The sequence below is a fragment of the Pinus tabuliformis genome, chromosome X (assembly GCF_031772625.1).
Source record: "Pinus tabuliformis cultivar Carrire ecotype Pingquan chromosome X, CPIR1, whole genome shotgun sequence".
NCBI lineage: Eukaryota > Viridiplantae > Streptophyta > Pinopsida > Pinales > Pinaceae > Pinus > Pinus tabuliformis.
The window spans coordinates 433,768,611-433,785,122 of NC_142308.1; positions in this window are offsets into that span (position 1 = coordinate 433,768,611).

Sequence of the window (16,512 nt, forward strand, 5' to 3'; positions counted from 1 at the left end):
AAATGGTATGCCTACCGCAGCACATTTGAATGTTTTACCATTGGGTTCATACAATATGTTATTGGGCATGGATTGGTTGTATCTACATAGAACCAAGGTAGACTGCTATGACAAAGCTATTGAGTGTGTTGATGACAATGGAGAACCAAGAGTCTTACAAGGTAAGAAGAAGGCCACATTAGTTAGGATGGTGATAGGTATGGAAGCAAAGTGTAGCCACAAGAAAGGATGCAAGCTATTCACACTACGCATTTCTAGTGATAAGGGTAAGGAGGTTGAGAATGCAAATGTGTTGAACAAATACCCGATTTTACAGCAATTTGGGGATGTATTTCCTGAGGACATTACAAATTTGCCACCTCATAGGGAGGTAGACTTTTCTATTGAGTTAGCGCCAAGGGAAACTCCAACATTTAAATCACCTTACAAGATGAGCACACCTGAGTTGGCTGAGTTAAAGTTGCAGCTGAAGGAAATGTTGGGAAAGGGATACATTAGGCTGAGTGTATCACCGTGGGGTGCATCGGTCTTGTTTGTGAAGAAGAAATATGGTACCCTCAGATTATGCATTGATTACAGGCAGTTGAACAAAGTGACTATCAAGAACATATATCCTTTGTCGAGGATTGATGACTTGTTCGATCAATTGAAGGGAGTAGCAGTGTTATCGAAGATTGACTTGAGATCCAGATACCATTAGGTACGCATAAAAAAGGAGGACATATACAAGACTATGTTCAAGAATCGGTATGGGCATTATGAGTTTGTTATTGTTCCATTTGGATTAATGAATTCTGCATCTACATTCATGTGTTTGATGAATAGTGTGCTGCATCCATATTTGGATAAGTTTGTTATTGTGTTCATTAATGATATACTAATATATTCTAAAAATGAGGAAGAGCATGCCGAGAATTTAGTAGCAGTGTTGATTTTGTTGAGAGAGCATCAATTGTATGATAAGCTTAGCAAATGTAGTTTCTTTCAGACAGAGGTACACTACTTGGGACATGTTGTCTCCAAGGAAAGCATTGCAGTAGATCTAGAGAAGATAAGGGCCATCATGGAGTGGGTAGCTCCTAAGAGTGTGGATGAGGTGATATCTTTCATGGGTTTGGCAGGATATTATAGGAGGTTCATCAGGAACTTCTCACAAATTTCTTACCCCATCACATCATTGTAGAGGAAAGGTAAGAAGTTCGAATGGACTGAAGAGTGTGAGACTAGATTTGAGCAACTTAAGTAGTTGTTGACACATGCACCAATACTACAGATTGCAGATCTAGAAAAAGAGTTTGTAGTATGTACAGATGCTTGCAAGAGAGGGCTTGGTGGAGTCCTTATGCAGGATGGACAGGTGGTATGTTATGAGTTGCAGAAACTAAACGAGCATGAGTAGAACTATCCCATGCATGATCTCGAGTTGGTAACGATTATACATGCACTAAAGATGTGGAGGCACTATCTTCTTGGCAGGTGGTTTTTGCTTATGAGTGATCACATTGGGTTGAGGTATTTGTTTGACTAGCCAAATCTGAATGGTAGGCAGGCTCGGTGGTTGGCCACGATCAACGAGTTCGACTTTGAGATCAAATACATCAAAAGCAAGGAGAACAGAGTGGCATATGCTCTTAGCAAGTAGGTATATGTGAATCACTTAGCATCTATGAGCTCTTATGGGACATATTTACAAGACAGGATCTTGCAGGCAGGATAGCAGGATGTTAGATATATGGAGATTGTGCACAAGTTGCAGCAGAGTACAGGTATCGGTACAGGTACAAGTGATGGTACATGTACAAATAAATGTGAAGGTACAGGTACATGTGATGGTACATATACAAGCACAGGTACAGGTATAGGTGCAGGTGCAGGTGCACAAAACTTGGACTATTGTCTTGCAGCAAATGGATTGGTCAGGTTCCAAGGAAGGATATATGTGCTGGATTACAATGACCTCAAGAAGGTGACCTTGAGGGAATTTCATGTGAAACCATATTCAGGTCACCCAGGTTATCAGAAGACACTCACAGTAGTGAAGAGGTATTACTATTGGCCGAATATGAAAAGGGATGTACCAGAGTTTGTGGCTGGATGTTTTGATTGTCACTGAGTGAAAGCTGAGTGTAAGCATCCAGGTGGACTAATACAACCGATCGTGATTCTAGAATGGAAATGGGATTTTATTTCCATGGATTTCATCATAGGGTTGCCGAAGACAGCGAAGCAGCATGATTCTATCATGGTGATTGTGGACAGGTTGACAAAGGTTGCACACTTCATTTAGGTGAAGTCTACGTTCTCAGCGAGTGATGTGGCACAGGTATTCATCAGAGATGTGGTTAGAATACATGGTGTTCCGAAGAATATTGTGTCAGATAGGGATGCGAAGTTCACTTCTGAGTTTTGGAAGGAGTTATTTGCAGGTTTGGGCACAGAGTTGGCCTTCAGCACATCTTATCACCCGCAGACAGATGGACAGACAGAGAGGGTCAACAAGATATTAGAGGGCATATTGAGGATGTATGTGATGCATTAGCAATGCAAGTGGGAAGAGTATCTCCCTTTGGTAGAGTTTTCATACAACAACGATTATCGGGAGTCACTGAGGATGAGTCCTTTTGAGGCATTGTATGGGTGGAGTTGTAACACTCCCATTAGTTGGAGTGATTTGGTTAGCAGAGTACTGATTGGGCTAGATATGTTGGTATAGATGGAACATGAGATGCAGGCAATCAAGAAGAATCTCAAGGCATCACAAGATAGGAAGAAGAGTTATGCAGACAAGAACAGGTTGTTCAAGGAGTTCCAGGTTGGGGAATAGGTGTACTTGTGCATCAAACCGAAGAAGAGTTCCTTGCGGATTGGCTCATGTGCCAAGATGGCACCATGGTTTTGTGGACCCTTCAATATCATTGAGATAATTGGTCCAGTAGCCTATTGACTTGCACTGCCGAAATTCCATGATGTTTTCCATATCTCATTGCTTAAGAAGTATGTTAAGGATGTTGATCACGTGATTGGTTGGTCTGTATTGCAGGTGGAACCAGATGGAGAAGTCCAGTTGGAGCTTCATTGTATATTGCAGAAAGAGGTGCTCATGCTCCAGAACTGAGTGATCGAGCAAGTTAAAGTGCAATGAAAGCACTTTGGGCCCGATGAAGCTACATTGGAGATGGTAGATCAGATGCGAGCCATGTATCCTTCCTTATTTTCCGGTTGATGCAAAGAAACTTTTATATGGTGGTTTGGTGATTGCTTATGGTGCTTTAGTATTTTCTTATGTTGGTTTAGTATATGCTTTATGGTGATTGATATATTCTTTATGATAGTTGATATATGCTATATGATGTTTTGATATATGCCATATGCTATATGATGTTTTTTTTTTAATGTTGTGGTTCATAGACACTAGGTGGCCGTTACATGCACAGGAAAATATGGGGAGATCAACCCCGAAGGGAATCTTCTAAAGCCCTTCGTCTAGACTGGCAGGGCCTAACCCCAAGGGTGTCGAGGAGAATTGACCCTGTGACCCCCCGATCGGCGAGGCACTTAAAAACGGGAACTCGACCAGTTGAGCTAACTCTTGGGGCTCTATCATGTGGTTATGTTATCATGATGTTATGATGTTATATGAGTTGGCACTCAATAGGATGATAATTGTAAATATCATAATGATTTGTGTTATAAATCTCTACTATGCAGTATGTTGTCATGATGTTATGTCTTGAGCAAATATTTCATTGTAAATATTGCATTGAGCTGTGTTATAAATCTCCATAAGCAATATGTCTTCTTTCAGAAAGTTGTTGAGGTATATGTGTGATTGAACAATGAGGATGGTGTCCCCCAAGGGGGAGGGTTCTGTAATAGCCCTTGTGAAAATTCTATGTAATAAATGCTAAAAACAATAACCAGAGATGACTGGGACACTTATTCCAAGATGAATGTTGGGCAAGACATCCTGGGGGGTGTTCATATGGTTGTTTATGGCTAAGGACATTGGCAAAGACATTAAAATGCATTTTGTCACATTTATTTATGAAAAAATGGAAATTAGGAGAAAAATGAGGTGAAATGTCACAGGTTGCATGTGAGGAGGAAAATAATGGAAAATGAAGAAAACATAGGCCTCATTCATAAAAAGGCTTCTGAGGATCAATTGGTAACCTTTTGTCAGTTTAGTGTTGGAGCTGTCTCTCATTATTCTCTCTCTCATACCCTTGGATACTTTAAGATATCTTGGAACACTCTTGGAGGGTGTGGCATACTTGGATTCTTGGAGCAAGAAGGCAAAGGAAGAGAAGGAAAGTGCAAGAAGGTGTCGACATTAGGAACTACATCAGATTTTCTTGCAAGTACTGAGTTGCATGTATGATTTCTTCACTAGTTTTAGCATGCATGGCATATGCATGTGGTTTCTTGGTTGCGATCTGTCATTGGAATGGAGGATTGCCTAGATCGACAATGGATTGCCTAACCTTGCCATTTCCTATATATCCATGGTGATTGTGGGTTTAATTTCATTGCTTGTTTTTGGTTGGTTCTGATGTTTCCTTAACTTGGGTTGAGTTACTAGTCCTGGAGCCTTGGTTGGACAAATGCTTTGGAGCGCTGTAACAGCTTGGGTTGAGTTACTACTCCTGGAAGCCTTGGTTAGACAAACACTCTGGAAGCCCTTGGTGGGTTGATTTATTAGTCTTGGAAGCCTTGGTTAGACAAACGCTCTAGAATCCTTGTATAAGCTGTGGGTTGAGTTACTAGTTCTGGAAGCCTTGGTTGGAAAAATTCTCTAGAAGCCCTGGAAGGCTTAGATGGAGACCAATCTAATGATGGTTTTGGTGATGTTTGATCGTGAGATGGAATCACTATTTTATGGGTTGAGGTGTATGACCTCTGGAAGCCCTGAATGAGTTTTTCTTGATGTGTTCTATGAGATCCCACATTCATGCTTGGAATATGGCATGGGGGTGAATGGCTGAAGAGAGATTTGGCTCAACCATTCTACAGTCGGGTAGAACATGGTAGTCCCATCTCTGGTTGGTTCATTACATTCATTAATGAGAAATCCATTCCCTTGATTTCATGTGTAAAGGTACTGATGTATTTATGGATTTGATGGCTGATATGTTTATTGTATTTATGTTCCTGTTATGCTAGTTATATGCACATTTTATGACAATAGCTATGTATGGATCTCAGCATGTTTTACTTGTATTTGAATGGATAATGTGCTTATGACCCAATAGATGATAATGCGGCAAATGGCACGAGGGAACAATTGTTCATAGCGATTCTGAAATAAGTATGAGATCCCTACACTTAATTCTGTTGTTTATACATGTAGGTTACATGTCGATGATATGTTTGACGAAATGTCTATCATGGCTAGTAGGGATCCAATCAAGGTCTTGAACAAGTATTTGCTTTAGTACTTTCATTTCCATGTTACTTTACTGATTTGAAGAGATGGATAAGTTATGGGCAGTGTCTTGGGCTTTGAGCTTGAAAAAATGGCTTAAATCCAGGGGTTGCTGGCGCAACATTGACAATGTTGGTCCACAGTCGCTGGCATGCAGGCTTGTGAAAGCGACTTTAGGTTGTTGGTCGCTCCCTTGCCCATAACATGATAGCAACTATGGCCCAAGAGACTTAAAACAACAATGGGACCTAGGGACAAGCTGTTTGAGTGGCTGAATTTTCCTCTGAGGGTTCTGTTGATGATGTTGGATGTCTGTATGGTGTGTTTCCTGTTGGACACCTAATCCTCTATGGGTTGGTGTGGAATGTGAACAGCCACCGGAGTCTAAGAGACCATTTGGAATATGAATCCAAGGGTCACATCAATGTACTATATATATGTATCATTGTGAATAATAGATGCAATCTCATGCTTATTGGTGGGCTCCAGTATTGTAGCAATAAGGCTACAACTCCTGGAGCTTCCTATCTCTAATTTTATCAACCCGGTAGTTCGTACAAACTTGGAAGCGACGGTGCTGTATGCACAAGTACTAGCTCTTGTCGCAGCTGTCACTTGGTCAGCTGGCACAAGTCCGCTAGGGCTCAAGTCAACTTCTATATGCTCTCAGAAGAAGCTTGCTAAATGATGGACGAAGGCTATCTTAAAGGAAATTAATCTATTTTGCAAAAATGAACTGAAAGCCAACCAAAACATGGAAACCCTAGTAAACCCTAATCTGACTAGCTTAACCTCTAGGATGCAATGGGTGGAGTGCAAGTGTCTGGAAATGATGCCATTACTTCTAATGATGTAAAATGCATGAACTTGAACTACTTTTATTGAAAAGAACATGTTTTTGTATTTTTGCTTAAATGGTTGGAGTGATGATGATTTTGTTTCTTATTAGGGTTTGGTTGTGCAGAGGTGGTGCGAAAGGAAGGAAAGCTTGGGCAAGGTCAGGATGGCTAGGGGAGGTCCCAGAGGGTCTCTAGCATCAGTCCACAGAAGTCTACCACGTTCGGATGCTCGGCAACCGAGTGTACAGGATGTCTGCAGGGGTTTCTACAGGATGTTCAGAGAGTTCTACAGGATGTTCTGAAAAGAGGATTTTGGAGCATGGATGGAGGGAAAAAGATGATGGAATGAGTATGGGGGTGAAATAGGGGTGTGAAGAGGTCTAGGACTTGGAGGATGGAGTTGAGGAGAAGGTGTGGATGGCTGGACTTGTTCCAAGAAGACTGGAGTAATGTTGCACAAAAAGATGAGAATCATGGCAAAGTAAGCGAATGAGGTAAATGCAAGGTAAGGGTTCTGATTGAAGGATGAAACAGGTCGGTTGGATGGGGTATGTGCAGGTAAGGAAGGGTAATAGGTACTCTGCAAGTGGTTTTCCAAACTGAACGAACACACACATATAAAACCTATGACCTAGTTACTTTAATCTAATCTGACCTAACAGCAAAAGGAAATGGATAGAAGTTTATTCGAAATGAAATACGTGAAATGACTCTACAACTAAGCAATCATAAACTGAAGCATGCAATCAAAACTAATATCAAGTTCGACCACTAAAAATCCAACACTATTAATTGCATGGTGAAGCAAAGAATGTGTTTTTGTGGGCAGCAAGGTTACATTGGTCCCAGCTCATGATTCCACTGAAGGGGAGGTGAGATCCAAAGTACTTGGTAGCCTTTTTCTGAATATATTCCCTGTGATTAACATATCAAGTAAATCTGAACATGAAAATCTATTTTACTCATCAAAAAGACAAACTAAATAACAAAACAAAATAGCAGATTTTATTCTCAGAATGCAGCAAGACACATAAAGATAAACAAGGGAGGTACTGGGCGCTTGAGATGGGCCCAACCCCAAGAGCTACAGCCTCCCAAGAGAGATTTAGAGCTGGTGCAAAGCTGGATTCATCTTTATTGATCAAGAAATGAAAAGTTACATCAAAACTGTCCACAAGAAGAACTCGAAAATGAGCTGACAGCAAAACTAATCTATGGCCTAAAAATCGAACTACAGAATGACTACAACAAGACTATGAAATGACTAACTATTGGCTACAAAAATTACTAACCACTAGCTACAAAATGACTACCAACTAGCTAACCAAATTGACTAACTCAAATGAGGTCTTGAGCCCTCTTATTTATACAATTTGAGGACCCAACAGTCCTCCTAAAATTTAGGGACTTGGCTGCCCAAGACTTGTAGTTAACAGCAGTCCAACTTGACTTGCTTGGCTGCCCTTGAGCTGATTGATTCGGTGGCCCTTGAACTCCGAGCTGATGGTGGAGAATTCGAGGTAAGGGCCCATAAATGAGGGGGACACCTTCCTACAAATCCTCTAGCTTGTTCTCCCACGAATTTGGCTGCCAAGTGCTCATTAAGACCTTCAATTTTGTCTCCAAGTTGACCAAAAAGGCTACACAAAGCACCCATTAGACTTGTTGGCATAATGACTAACCAAATTCACTCTATTAACATAAAAATAATCAAAAACATGCAATAAACAAATGAGAATGGTGGACTAAGCCAAATTAGGAGGTTGAATGAGCCCAAATAATTGTACATTTTTGGGGCTCATCATCACCCCCCTACTGAAAGTGTTGCTCATCCTCTGAGCAACCAAATCTCTCCCCTCGTCTTTGATGGCCCTGGTGGCTTCCTTGGCTGGCAACTCGGCCGATTTCTCCTTTGGCTTCCCTCTTTTCAAACTTTCCTGTAGAAACTGTTCACTGGCTTCCTGTAGAAACAGTCCTCTGTTTTCCTGTAGAAGCAGTCCTCTGTCTTCCTGTAGAACAGTCTGCTAACTGTTCTTTGTCTTCCTGTAGAAATAGTCTCTGTCTTCCTGTAGAACAGATAGCACCACTGTATCCCGCTTGGTTGTGGGCGATTCTCCTTTCAGCTAGGCGGCGGCAGCCTTCATCTTCTCCTCCTTCCTGCTCTTCTTTCTCACTGCCTGCTGCTTGTAACTCTGAGCTAGTGTGATTTGATGATTTGATTCCATTAATTAGGATCATAGCACAACATAAAATTGGAGCAATATGCCTGGTTGACCTCCATGGCCAAGCTAGGAATGTTTCCAAAGCAGAAGATCAACAAAATGCTATATGAATCACCTGCCATAATGTGGCAGCTTTCATGGATGCCTAAAGAACCCATGGGAATATGGAGCTAGGGAAACATGCAGCAGAATGCGTTTTTATTTGGACTCGTTGTATCCAGCAACTTATGTGCTGCTATAAAACATTTATGCTGCAGCTGGCAAGTAGACTTATGTAACAAAGGTAAGAAATATGAGGAATTACAATGGGTGAACAAGGAAGCTGGATGGACTTGGATTGTGCTAAAGATCAAGAGGCGTGCATTTATCATAGCAGATATATAACACCGAGAACCCAAGATAATCTATGCAGCGTTGGGGAGGTTAACTGGACAGGTGAAGGTGACCAGCTATAATCATGAGTCCTCACACAAATTTTCTTCTGCATGATGTGGACGAACAGAATAACCATCATGCCATATCAATTGGAAGCTAATTATTGCTGTTGAATTGACCACATTTCAAATAGATTCATTACAACCCTTCATCTATGTGAGACTGGAGATTTGCTTATTTGTAAACAGAAAGGTATCTTGGCCTTAAAGACCTAATTGCAGTGAGGATTTGATGAAGCCAAAACTTGTAACAATTTTGCTTTTGCTGCAGAGGATGACATAACTTGCACAAGTTAACAACCACTCCACAAAATCAAGCCTTCACAGTCTTGGAAGTCACAAATGCAAATCCCTGTTTGGTGAAAAATACGTACAATATTAACCAAGACAAATACAGCCAAACAATCTAGGCCTCGGAAAAACATGCATAAATCTATAAGAATAGAGGCATTTTAAACTGCCCATCCTAAAGAAATATGATGTATATTAGATTTGTAACCTAGATTCGTTGGTATTCTCATCATATGCAACTGGACCTTCTACCTCTTTACTCATTTTCATTTGACTCGGAAGCTTTCAACTTCACACAAGAGTTTCTAGTCAAGCTACTTGGTGAATATCTTGACCGATCTTTGCACATAATTTCAAGGTCTGAGCCTTCACTCACATATGATTGATCAATTTCTTGATCAGATCCACTTTCAGGGCCCTGCAACTTCCTTTACTAAAGGAACAATCAGAAGACAAAGATGTATCATCATTTATATCAGCGGAACTTTGAATCTGACACAGACTACCTGGTTTTGGTAAAGATTCTATAACCTGGAGCTGTGTGTTGGACAATGTGAGAAAGGGAACCAGGCAAGAAAACCCGAACATTTCTTCCTTGATGCAACAACGTAGCCAGCTTGGGTGAAAAGAACATGCTTTGCAAGTGCAAGTTGAACAACCGTCTTTGAATTTCAGCTGAGCGCTTAGACTTCTGCGTGATTTTTGGTTGAGTGAGGTGGCCAAGACATGTGCTGGCCCATGCAACTGTTGTCTCCACTGCAGTGTTTAACTATTTGTTCTCTGCTGTTAATCTCATCCATCAAGCACGCTGAAGTTTAACTGTCCATCACTACCCGTTTTTTAAATTTCCACGTGAGTGAACTATCCACGTGTACTGCGTGACTGCTAGAGCACTGGACATCAAGTGAACCTTCCTAAATTCATGGCTTAATTCCATCACTCCATTCGTTCATGCAGTTCTTGAATTAGATTCATGCAATAGAGGAATAGGTTTTGTCACGTACCTGAAGCCAAACGGCTGCTTGTGAAGCTCCTTGCTGCTGCATGCTCTGATTCTGCTGCTGCATGCTTGGATCCTTTGATTGCATGAGGCTTGGCTAATGATTTTTGATTGTTTTTCCTTGTGCAGGTGTCCTCTGGCCGGATCTGAGCTGCATGCAATCGTTTCCACGTTCAACTCTGCCCGTTCAAGTTGTTGTTGTTGCATGGTCACAAAACCAGAACTTCTTTTTGCCATTTCTCCCAAACGGTAGATCGGATTGATCTGAAACTCGGTGAGCATATTCCTATCATCATTATGCATCTCCCATAGCAAAATCGTGATCAATGGATGCACGGATTTCGAGAAAAATGGAAAATGGCTGAAGATTTCAGTGCTCGATTTCTCGGAAACTGTGCATCGGAATCGGCTGAAATTGCTTGAGTAGGTTACTATCACCCATGTGCATCTCCCATAGCAAAATCGTGATCAATGGATGCACGGATTTCGAGAAAAATGGAAAATGGCTGAAGATTTCAGTGCTCGATTTCTCGGAAACCGTGCATCGGAATCGGCTGAAATTGCTTGAGTAGGTTACTATCACCCATGTGCATCTCCCCATGAAACAGGTTTTAAAACGGATGCACGGATATGGAGAAAATGCAAAAATGGCTGATGGTGATGGAGGCTGATTTCTTGGAAACCGTGCACCGGACTTGCATGAAACTGCTCAGGCATGTTGTCATCAACCTTGTACAATTCCCCATAAAACGGTTTGTCAAAAGGATGCATGGTTTTCAAGTTATGGCAAAAACAAATTCTGCTCTATGTGTTTTTGCTTCAAGGCACTTTGCATTTTGGTTGCATGGGATGACAAAATGAATTTTGGTTGTGATGCAGGTATAGAGATGATGGAGGAGGAGTTGGAAGACTGCATGAGGACTTCTGAACCCTTGAGGAAGCTACCATGTTCGCCAAACCACTTTTTGAAATGCATGCCTAGTTTCCCACAATTTCTACAGGAAGTTCCTGTAGAAGCACAAGGAGGTGAAAAAATGATGAATGAAGGCAAGGGATGGACACACAAGTGCTTGTAGGCCTAATCAACAGATTCCCACCATCAGATTCACTTTTGAAATTGGATTTGGCTCGTCCAAAGGTTCTACAGGATGTTTCCTGTAGAAATACAGAGCTTCCTGTAGAAGGCACAAGAAAGAGTCCTTTGACCTTGATTTGAGTGCTCCTCCTGTCATGAAACGTCCTTCTTTAACCTGCAATGTCATTGCTGCAACATGAACTTATTCAATGGAGATTAGCTTTATTTTTCTTTTTCTTTTTTTCTCTTTTTTTTTTGAAAAAACAACTAGGGCGCCTCATGGAGGTTTTCACCCTAATTGCCTGCCTTGGGCGCCTCCAAGAGAGGTTTTCACCCAAAGATCTTATTCTCTCTTTTCCTTTTTTTCCAACCCATTGACCGCCTCATGGAGGTTTTCAATCAATGAGCCAATCTAAGGCGCCTCCGAGGAGGTTTTCACCTTAGATTTCTTTTTTCATTTTTTTTTCTTTTTCTTTTTTTCTCTTTTTTTTCTTTTTCTTTTTTTTCTACCCTACCCTACTTGAAAAAACAAAATCATTTTCAAGTATAAGAATACTTCCAATGGAGCCATGTGCACATCAAGATTAGAGACAAAATGATGTGAAGGCTCGGAATGCATGCTTTGACAACTATCCAAATTTCAGAGACAAAATGATCTGACTTTGAAAGTACAAAACATAGCTGAGGAAGAGAGTATTGCTGAAACTTAGTGACTGTCTGGAACCATGTCTCAATATAGCTTTGATATCCTTGGTCCTTTTTCTGATCTGAATCATGTTTCATGTCACCTTCTAACATGACTTTCTCTTCTTCCTCTTTTTGCTGATCTTTCTCTTGACTACATGGAGGGTTTGATGGTAACCATGAGGAGGCTTTCTTGATCTCTGATTCTGATCTCTTCACTTGATCAAGTGCAGCCCATGGTTCTTTGATTTCCTCTTTTGAATCTTCTTTTTCCTTTGGTCCTTCAATGTTGTCAATATAATCTTTGTTTTGCAACACTCTTCCTGAGCTTTGGTGAACATCATTGAGCTCAAAAGGAGTCATTCGCACATGTTGTGCCTCAGCTTTGCATTTGGGTTGAGCTACTCCATTGTATGGCTTTGGAAATGGTACGAGTAGCTGAGTGGAGGTGTGAAATCGAGATGGAGATGGATGGCATTGTGGTTGGGTAGGCATTTGGGGTTTCCTTGGTGGAGGAGGAGGTGATGGTTGTGGATGAGCAGGTGGTGGAGGAGAATGAGCGGGATGAGAGTTGTACTGGGGCCTCCACTCCTGATAAGGTGCATTCCACTGAGGCTGTGGCTGAGCATAAGAGTGAAATGAATGAGCAACTGGTTGGGCATAATATGGATCTGTGAAGGAACAAGGAGAATATGACCAAGGAGGAGGTGTAGACCAGGAAGGATGAGCAGGGGGACCCCAAGAAGGCATGAAAGTGGCTTGATAGGGGTCATAATAAGTCTCGGGTGTCCCTTGCAGTTCCTGCTGGTAAGATCTAGGTCCATGCGGCCAACTTTGGTTCATGTAATAGAGTGATTCAGTGGCTCCTTTGGCTCTCTGATATGCAGCTTTGAATCTGGGTAAGGAAGGGCACTGATCTGTAGGATGGTACTCTTCACATACAAAACACACTTCTATGGAGTACAATGGACATTCGTTCCTAGGATGCTTTCTAGTGCACCTAGGACAAAAAATGACCAAAGCCCTCTTGGCTTCCTCTTGCTTCTGTTGGATCCGCAAGGTATCCAGTTGCATGGCAAGAAACTGCCTCATATCACTCTTGAAATCTTTGATCTGATTTTCAAATTCATCTTTGGACAAGATGTTGCTCCCAACATTTCTGCTTGTAGCCATTTGCTCCAGAGGAATGTTTTCTTCTTCTTCTCCCCTAGAGGTTCTTTAAATATGTCTTGATGTCCACCCAGGGGTTCTTCAATCACATCCATCGAAGAAGAGAGAAGGCTGTGTGAAGCAGTGGGGGTGTTTTGCAATCATTTTTCTAACTTATCTCTACTCCTACAAGGCATGAAATGAAATCTTTTTAGTTGATTTTTTCTTTTTTCTACTTCTACCTGCAAACTAAAATAGATTGAACTGCAACTAACTATCTTGCTAAAATGAAAATGCGAAATTGAAATGAAAGCAGGAAAGGACTAATCTATTTTGCTCAAATGAAATTGCAGGAATGAAATGCTAGGCTACGCTTGCGGAATCGAAATGCTAATCTACGCTTGCAGAAATGAAATTGCAGAATTGAAATGCTAATCTATGAAAGCGGGAAATGTTAATCTATGAAAGCGGGAAATACTAATCTACTTTTGCATAAACGAAATTGCATAATGGAAATGAAATAAACTACTTAGAAGAAGATTGTAGTGGAAAATAGAAGAAAAGCGACAATCACCAATACTCTGACGCTTCCCCGGCAACGGCGCCAAAAAGATGGTGGGCTCCAGTATTGTAGCAATAATGCTACAACTCCTGGAGCTTCCTATCTCTAATTTTATCAACCTGGTAGTTCGTACAAACTTGGAAGCGACGGTGCTGTATGCACAAGTACTAGCTCTTGTCGCAGCTGTCACTTGGTCAGCTGGCACAAGTCCGCTAGGGCTCAAGCCAACTTCTATATGCTCTCAGAAGAAGCTTGCTAAATGATGGACGAAGGCTATCTTAAAGGAAATTAATCTATTTTGCAAAAATGAACTGAAAGCCAACCAAAACATGGAAACCCTAGTAAACCCTAATCTGACTAGCTTAACCTCTAGGATGCAATGGGTGGAGTGCAAGTGTCTGGAAATGATGCCATTACTTCTAATGATGTAAAATGCATGAACTTAAACTACTTTTATTGAAAAGAACATGTTTTTGTATTTTTGCTTAAATGGTTGGAGTGATGATGATTTTGTTTCTTATTAGGGTTTGGTTGTGCAGAGGTGGTGCGAAAGGAAGGAAAGCTTGGGCAAGGTCAGGATGGCTAGGGGAGGTCCCAGAGGGTCTCTAGCATCAGTCCACAGAAGTCTACCACGTTCGGATGCTCGGCAACCGAGTGTGTAGGCTTCTATAGGATGTCTGCAGGGGTTTCTACAGGATGTTCAGAGAGTTCTACAGGATGTTCTGAAAAGAGGATTTTGGAGCATGGATGGAGGGAAAAAGATGATGGAATGAGTATGGGGGTGAAATAGGGGTGTGAAGAGGTCTAGGACTTGGAGGATGGAGTTGAGGAGAAGGTGTGGATGGCTGGACTTGTTCCAAGAAGACTGGAGTAATGTTGCACAAAAAGATGAGAATCATGGCAAAGTAAGCGAATGAGGTAAATGCAAGGTAAGGGTTCTGAGTGAAGGATGAAATAGGTCGGTTGGATGGGGTATGTGCAGGTAAGGAAGGGTAATAGGTACTCTGCAAGTGGTTTTCCAAACTGAACGAACACACACATATAAAACCTATGACCTAGTTACTTTAATCTAATCTGACCTAACAGCAAAAGGAAATGGATAGAAGTTTATTCGAAATGAAATACGTGAAATGACTCTACAACTAAGCAATCATAAACTGAAGCATGCAATCAAAACTGATATCAAGTTCGACCACTAAAAATCCAACACTATTAATTGCATGGTGAAGCAAAGAATGTGTTTTTGTGGGCAGCAAGGTTACATTGGTCCCAGCTCATGATTCCACTGAAGGGGAGGTGAGATCCAAAGTACTTGGTAGCCTTTTTCTGAATATATTCCCTGTGATTAACATATCAAGTAAATCTGAACATGAAAAGCTATTTTACTCATCAAAAAGACAAACTAAATAACAAAACAAAATAGCAGATTTTATTCTCAGAATGCAGCAAGACACATAAAGATAAACAAGGGAGGTACTGGGCGCTTGAGATGGGCCCAACCCCAAGAGCTACAGCCTCCCAAGAGAGATTTAGAGCTGGTGCAAAGCTGGATTCATCTTTATTGATCAAGAAATGAAAAGTTACATCAAAACTGTCCACAAGAAGAACTCGAAAATGAGCTGACAGCAAAACTAATCTATGGCCTAAAAATCGAACTACAGAATGACTACAACAAGACTATGAAATGACTAACTATTGGCTACAAAAATTACTAACCACTAGCTACAAAATGACTACCAACTAGCTAACCAAATTGACTAACTCAAATGAGGTCTTGAGCCCTCTTATTTATACAATTTGAGGACCCAACAGTCCTCCTAAAATTTAGGGACTTGGCTGCCCAAGACTTGTAGTTAACAGTAGTCTAACTTGACTTGCTTGGCTGCCCTTGAGCTAATTGATTCGGTGGCCCTTGAACTCCGAGCTGATGGTGGAGAATTCGAGGTAAGGGCCCATAAATGAGGGGGACACCTTCCTACAAATTCTCTAGCTTGTTCTCCCACGAATTTGGCTGCCAAGTGCTCATTAAGACCTTCAATTTTGTCTCCAAGTTGACCAAAAAGGCTACACAAAGCACCCATTAGACTTGTTGGCATAATGACTAACCAAATTCACTCTATTAACATAAAAATAATAAGAAACATGCAATAAACAAATGAGAATGGTGGACTAAGCCAAATTAGGAGGTTGAATGAGCCCAAATAATTGTACATTTTTGGGGCTCATCACTTATCTTCCACATTAGCTGTTTACATTCCATGTATGTATAACATGGTACCAGAGCCATGATGTGTGGCCTTTATAAACCAATGCCCTCCTCCTTGTGGATTTTATTCCATTATGTGCGTTTGTTAAAATAGAGGTTGTTACCTCTGTCAGTTTTTCCATTCCCCTATTGTGAGAAGACTAGCCCTTGCAACTGCAAAGAGGAATATAGTCAGAATTGTCTCTCTCTACCAATGCAATGCTCTAATACTCTCTGTACATGTCATTTTTTCCTATTTTCTACCTCTCAAAGCTCTACATGTCCATTATTCTTCATGTGTTCATTCTTTCTTGAACTTGAGCATTTTCAATGTGCCCTGAGCTAACACTCCATTAATTTGGCCTATGTCAGAAATCTATTTTCTTGATACCATACCCTTTCTGCTACTCAGAATTGTTGTGAGTGGCAGTTTCTATTTTAGATTTTGCCTTGAACAACGATTCATCTAACCTTCTACTCATTGGCCTTCTCTTAGTGCTATCGATGCTATTCTCTACTTGCCTTCTATGAATACACACTGCATACGCTGCTCAAGAGTATAAAGCTAGACGATGAGCAATGAATC